The sequence below is a fragment of the Oncorhynchus masou genome, chromosome 28 (genome assembly GCF_036934945.1).
Source record: "Oncorhynchus masou masou isolate Uvic2021 chromosome 28, UVic_Omas_1.1, whole genome shotgun sequence".
Lineage (NCBI taxonomy): Eukaryota > Metazoa > Chordata > Actinopteri > Salmoniformes > Salmonidae > Oncorhynchus > Oncorhynchus masou.
In genome coordinates, this window is record NC_088239.1 from 13,113,010 (window position 1) to 13,119,009 (window position 6,000).

At 44.0% G+C, this 6,000-nt stretch overlaps 1 long non-coding RNA gene across 3 annotated transcripts; it reads left to right on the forward strand.

The window, feature by feature from the left end:
• The first annotated feature begins 451 nt into the window (after positions 1-451).
• Positions 452-5,409, forward strand: LOC135517174 (uncharacterized). Of its 3 annotated transcripts, none has more exons than XR_010452005.1 (4): positions 452-2,068; positions 2,284-2,360; positions 2,467-2,635; positions 2,731-5,409. It is a non-coding gene; the product is annotated as an uncharacterized LOC135517174 (long non-coding RNA). The 3 variants fall into 3 exon arrangements; XR_010452006.1 differs by having other exon boundaries at positions 452-549; positions 1,945-2,360; XR_010452004.1 differs by having other exon boundaries at positions 452-2,360.
• The last annotated feature ends 591 nt before the right edge of the window (positions 5,410-6,000 follow it).

Sequence of the window (6,000 nt, forward strand, 5' to 3'; positions counted from 1 at the left end):
GATATCCACCCCCCCACTGTAACGATTGTCCTCCAATGCGCAGCGTGGTAAGTGTCCATAATGATACTTTTTTTACATTACAACACTAAACTACAAAATAACAACGTGAAATACCAAAACAAACGAAACAGTCCCGTGTGGCACAAACACTGACACGGAAAATAATCAGCCACAACTCAAAAGTGAAACCAGGCTACCGAAGGATGGTTCTCAATCAGGGACAACGATATACAGCTGCCTCTGATTGAGAACCATACCAGGCCAAACACAGAAATCCCAAATCATAGAAAGAGGAACATAGACAACCCACCCAACTCACGCCCAGACCATACTAAACAAAGACATAACAAAAGAACTAAGGTCAAAACGTGACAGTACCCCCCCCCAGGTAGGGTTGGGCAGGCTTGGTCTCGAGACCAAGCCTGCCCAACCCTACCTGGCCCAACCCAACCCTACCTGGCTGAATGAGAGAGAGAGTGCCTGCCAAGTCCATATTATTGCCCAAGACTAGAGTTCCTGCTTTCATCCGTCCTGCCTCCACTAGTTCAGGTATGAGCTATTAGGCTTTATAGAATGGAATTGCATAGTTTGCATCTGGATAAGCTCCTTTATTGTAAGTTAGTACGTTTATTAGATACTATTGTAATATGTCCTATTCATAGTCTTTATATATTTTTTAAACAAAATCAACAAGTGTTTTTGGTCCTGTTGTGTAAGTGATTGATGCAGAATAGACCAGTGGAAGTTGCCAAAGAGCCATCTGACAGGCCTCCTGTCACATTTTCCCTGGAGACATATTTACTCCATAGAGCCATCTGACAGGCCTACTGTCACATTTTCCCTGGGGACATATTTACTCCATAGAGCCATCTGACAGGCCTCCTGTCACATTTTCCCTGGAGACATATTTACTCCATAGAGCCATCTGACAGGCCTACTGTCACATTTTCCCTGGAGACATATTTACTCCATAGAGCCATCTGACAGGCCTACTGTCACATTTTCCCTGGGGACATATTTACTCCATAGAGCCATCTGACAGGCCTCCTGTCACATTTTCCCTGGAGACATATTTACTCCATAGAGCCATCTGACACAGGCCTACTGTCACATTTTCCCTGGGGACATATTTACTCCAAAGAGCCATCTGACAGGCCTACTGTCACATTTTCCCTGGGGACATATTTACTCCATAGAGCCATCTGACAAACCTCAGGTCACATTTTCCCTGGAGACATATTTACTCCATAGAGCCATCTGACAGGCCTACTGTCACATTTTCCCTGGGGACATATTTACTCCATAGAGCCATCTGACAGGCCTACTGTCACATTTTCCCTGGGGACATATTTACTCCAAAGAGCCATCTGACAGGCCTACTGTCACATTTTCCCTGGGGACATATTTACTCCATAGAGCCATCTGACAGGCCTACTGTCACATTTTCCCTGGAGACATATTTACTCCATAGAGCCATCTGACAGGCCTACTGTCACATTTTCCCTGGGGACATATTTACTCCATAGAGCCATCTGACAGGCCTACTGTCACATTTTCCCTGGGGACATATTTACTCCATAGAGCCATCTGACAGGCCTACTGTCACATTTTCCCTGGGGACATATTTACTCCAAAGAGCCATCTGACAGGCCTACTGTCACATTTTCCCTGGGGACATATTTACTCCATAGAGCCATCTGACAGGCCTCCTGTCACATTTTCCCTGGAGACACATTTGCTGCAAAGAGCAGAAACCCATTGTGCTCTTAGTAGGCTACAGTGGGGAAGTTTAAAGCTAAAAGCAATTCAAAAATAATTTAATTACAAATAAAGTGCAACAAAACTCTCACCAAATTTTGCTTATCAATGTTCGCATGTGTGTGTTTGTGTGTTACGGGCTTGCGATCACTGACTCATTGTGATGCGATGACCGACTGGCCGAAGAAACTGACCTCTAAACAGAACATGGTAACGAGGGAGAAGGGGACAGATGGTGACACGTCTCCTGTCCTCAGCATCAATGACCATGGACTGACAATTCATAACCATCGGTTGGTTCATTGAGTAGGTTTGTATGGACTTTGTTTATAGTCTTCCAGTGTGGAAGATGGGAGCAGTTGGTTAAAGAGTGACATACAGTATGGGCTGCATCTCAGTAGTCTACAGTGGCTCCCTCTCCTCACCTTCATTTGCACTGATCTGAAAACATAGGCTAGGTTAAAGCAATATGGTGGAAGCCTCAAAAGACAACATATAGTGTGCCTACCCTGTATGTGTCCTCAGCCTTTCAGCGGTCTCTATCTGAACCATAGTGAAGTGGGGATGTACCAGCGTGTGTCCTGCGACCCTCCCCTCTTCAGGTAACCATCTAGCCTCCCTATACCAACTGGTCACACTAAAATCTTCATTTTGACCTTTCTGTAATCCTAACCCGAATATGAGCATTTAGATTCAATCTCTTTCTAGACCTCCCGCTCTCTCCTCTAGTTCAGAGGTGAAGTGTGACTCGGGCATGGGCTGGCCGGCATTCAAAGAGGCTCATGGGATTTGGGAACATGACTAGAGCCACATATACATCATCCATCACCCTGACAACACCCTGGGTAGTGTAGAGACAGAGGTTGTCTATAAACATGTGAGTTGCATTCTGGGTAATTATGCTGAGAGCTAATCAGACTATTGTGTATTGCAGGTGTTAGTGTTTTGGTGTGTTTGTTCTGTCTCCTCTAGTGTGTGTGCATCGTTACAGTGTGACGCCCATCTGGGTCATGTGTTTGAGGATGGACCGGACCCCACAGGAGAGAGGTTCTGCATCAACAGCTTCTCTCTCAACTTCAGGCCCAGAGAACCCGGACCTGGTGACCAGTAGAACCTCCTAGAACCATCTTAAATCACCTAAGCCTGACCAGAACCAACCTTCAAACCCAGAGAACACAAACCCGAGGCCCAGTAGAACGCAACAGGCCCAATATCTGGATCCCTAACCAGAGATCTCAGCATCAGGAATACTGTTTTATATGTCTGTATCTTTCTGTAACTGATCATAGATGAGCTTGTGACCTATATTTACCTGGCTGTGTGGTCTTCCCAACCATAGCCACAACTACTGTACATTATATAGTGCCTTCGGAAAGTATTCAGACCCCTTGACTTTTTCCGCATTTTGTTACATTACAGCCTTATTCTAAAATGTATTCAATAGATTTTTTTCATCATCAGTCTACACACACACACAATACCCCATAATGGCAAAGCAAACAGTTTTTAGAAATGTTTGCAAATGTATAAAAACATACATTATTTACATAAGTATTCAGACCATTTGCTATGAGACTCGTAATTGACCTCAGGTGCATCCTGTTTCCATTGATCATCATTGAGATGTTTCTACAACTTGGAGTCCACCTGTGGTAAATTCAATTTATTGGACATTATTTGGAAAGGCACACACCTGTCTATATAAGGTCCCACAGTTGATAGTGCATGTCAGAGCAACAACCAAGCCAGCTCTGAGACAGGATTGTGTCAAGGCACAGATCTAGGGAAGGGTACCAATGCATTTCTGCAGCTTTGAAGGTCCCCAAGAACACAGTTGCTTCATCATTCTTAAATGGAAGAAGTTTGGAACCTCCAAGGTTTGCCGCCCAGTAAAAAAGAGCAATTGGGAGAGAAGCACCTTGGTCAGGGAGGTGACCAAGAACTCAATGGTCACTCTGACAGAGCTCTAGAGTTCCTCTATTGAGAGGAAGGACAACTGTCTCTGCATCACTCCACCAATCAGGCCTTTATGATAAAGAGGCCAGACGGAAGCCACTCCTCAGTAAAAAAAAGGCACATGAAAGCCCACTTGGAGTTTGCCAAAAGGCACCTAAAGACTCTCAGACCATTAGAAACCAGATTCTCTGGTCTGATGAAACCAAGATGGAACTCTTTGGCCTGAATGCCAAGCATCACGTTTGGAGGAAACCTGGCGCCATCCCTACGGTGAAGCATGGTGGTGGCAGCATGATGCTGTGGGGATGTTTTTCTGGACAAGTTACTGAATGTCCTGGAGTGGCCCAGTCAGAGCCCGGACTTCAACCCGATCGAACATCTCCGAAGAGACCTGAAAATAGCTGAGCTGCAATGCTCCCCATCCAACCTGAGCGCGTGAGAGGATCTGCAGGGAAGAATGGGAGAAATTCCCCAAATACAGGTGTGCCAAGCTTGTAGCGTCGTACCCAAGAAGAGTCGAGGCTGTAAGTGCTACCAAAAGTGCTTTAAGAAAGTACTGAGTAAAGGGTCTGAATACTTATGTAAATGTATTTGTTTTTTGTTCGTAATATATTAGCAATAATTTCAAAACTGTTTTTGCTTCGTCATTATGAGTTGTGTGTAGATTGAGGAAAAAACAACAACATTTCAATCAATTTTAGTAAGGCTGTAATGTAACAAAATGTGGAAAAATTCAAAGGTCTGAATTTCCGAAGGCACTGTTTGTTAATGGTCACATGTTGTAATGCTTGTTAAAGGGTTTTCAATCAAGTTCACTGGGAATCTCAGATTTAACTGATAGGTCATTATGAGGTGATGTCACTAAAGCTGCTGTAGGTTCCATGACAGAAAAGTCTGAAATTAGGAAGGAATTCTAGTATTGGCTCTAGAACTAAAAGGAAAGAAGAGCAGGGTGTCAAGAAGCAGAGCAGGGTGTCAAGAAGCAGAGCAGGGTGTCAAGAAGCAGAGCAGGGTGTCAAGAAGCAGAGCAGGGTGTCAAGAAGCAGCGCAGCTTGGCAAGGTTGAGTTTCAGAGGACGCATGGCTCTCAACCTTCGCCTCTCCCGAGTCCGTATGGGAGTTGCAGTGATGGGACAAGACGAACTACCAGTTGGATAAAATTTGATATCACAAAATTGGGGGTAAAAAGGGGTAAAAAGTAAAGAAAGGGGCACCACAGAGAGAGTGAGGGTCGGACACAAGATATTTATTTATTTCACCTTTATTTAACCAGGTAGGCCAGTTGAGAATAAGTTATCATTTACAACTGCGACCTGGCCAAGATAAAGCAAAGAAGTGCGACAAAAAACAGTTACATACAGTGCCTTGCGAAAGTATTCGGCCCCCTTGAACTTTGCGACCTTTTGCCACATTTCAGGCTTCAAACATAAAGATATAAAACTGTATTTTTTTGTGAAGAATCAACAACAAGTGGGACACAATCATGAAGTGGAACAACATTTATTGGATATTTCAAACCTTTTTAACAAATTAAAAACTGAAAAATTGGGCGTGCAAAATTATTCAGCCCCTTTACTTTCAGTGCAGCAAACTCTCTCCAGAAGGTCAGTGAGGATCTCTGAATGATCCAATGTTGACCTAAATGACTAATGATGATAAATACAATCCACCTGTGTGTAATCAAGTCTCCGTATAAATGCACCTGCACTGTGATAGTCTCAGAGGTCCGTTAAAAACGCAGAGAGCATCATGAAGAACAAGGAAAACACCAGGCAGGTCCGAGATACTGTTGTGAAGAAGTTTAAAGCCGGATTTGGGTACAAAAAGATTTCCCAAGCTTTAAACATCCCAAGGAGCACTGTGCAAGCGATAATAATGAAATAGGAGTATCAGACCACTGCAAATCTACCAAGACCTGGCCGTCCCTCTAAACTTTCAGCTCATACAAGGAGAAGACTGATCAGAGATGCAGCCAAGAGGCCCATGATCACTCTGGATGAACTGCAGAGATCTACAGCTGAGGTGGGAGACTCTGTCCATAGGACAACAATCAGCCGTATATTGCACAAATCTAGCCTTTATGGAAGAGTGGCAAGAAGAAAGCCATTTCTTAAAGATATCCATAAAAAGTGCCGTTTAAAGTTTGCCACAAGCCACCTGGGAGACACACCAAACATGTGGAAGAAGGTGCTCTGGTCAGATGAAACCAAAATTGAACTTTTTGGCAACAATGCAAAACGTTATGTTTGGCGTAAAAGCAACACAGCTCATCACCCTGACCACACCA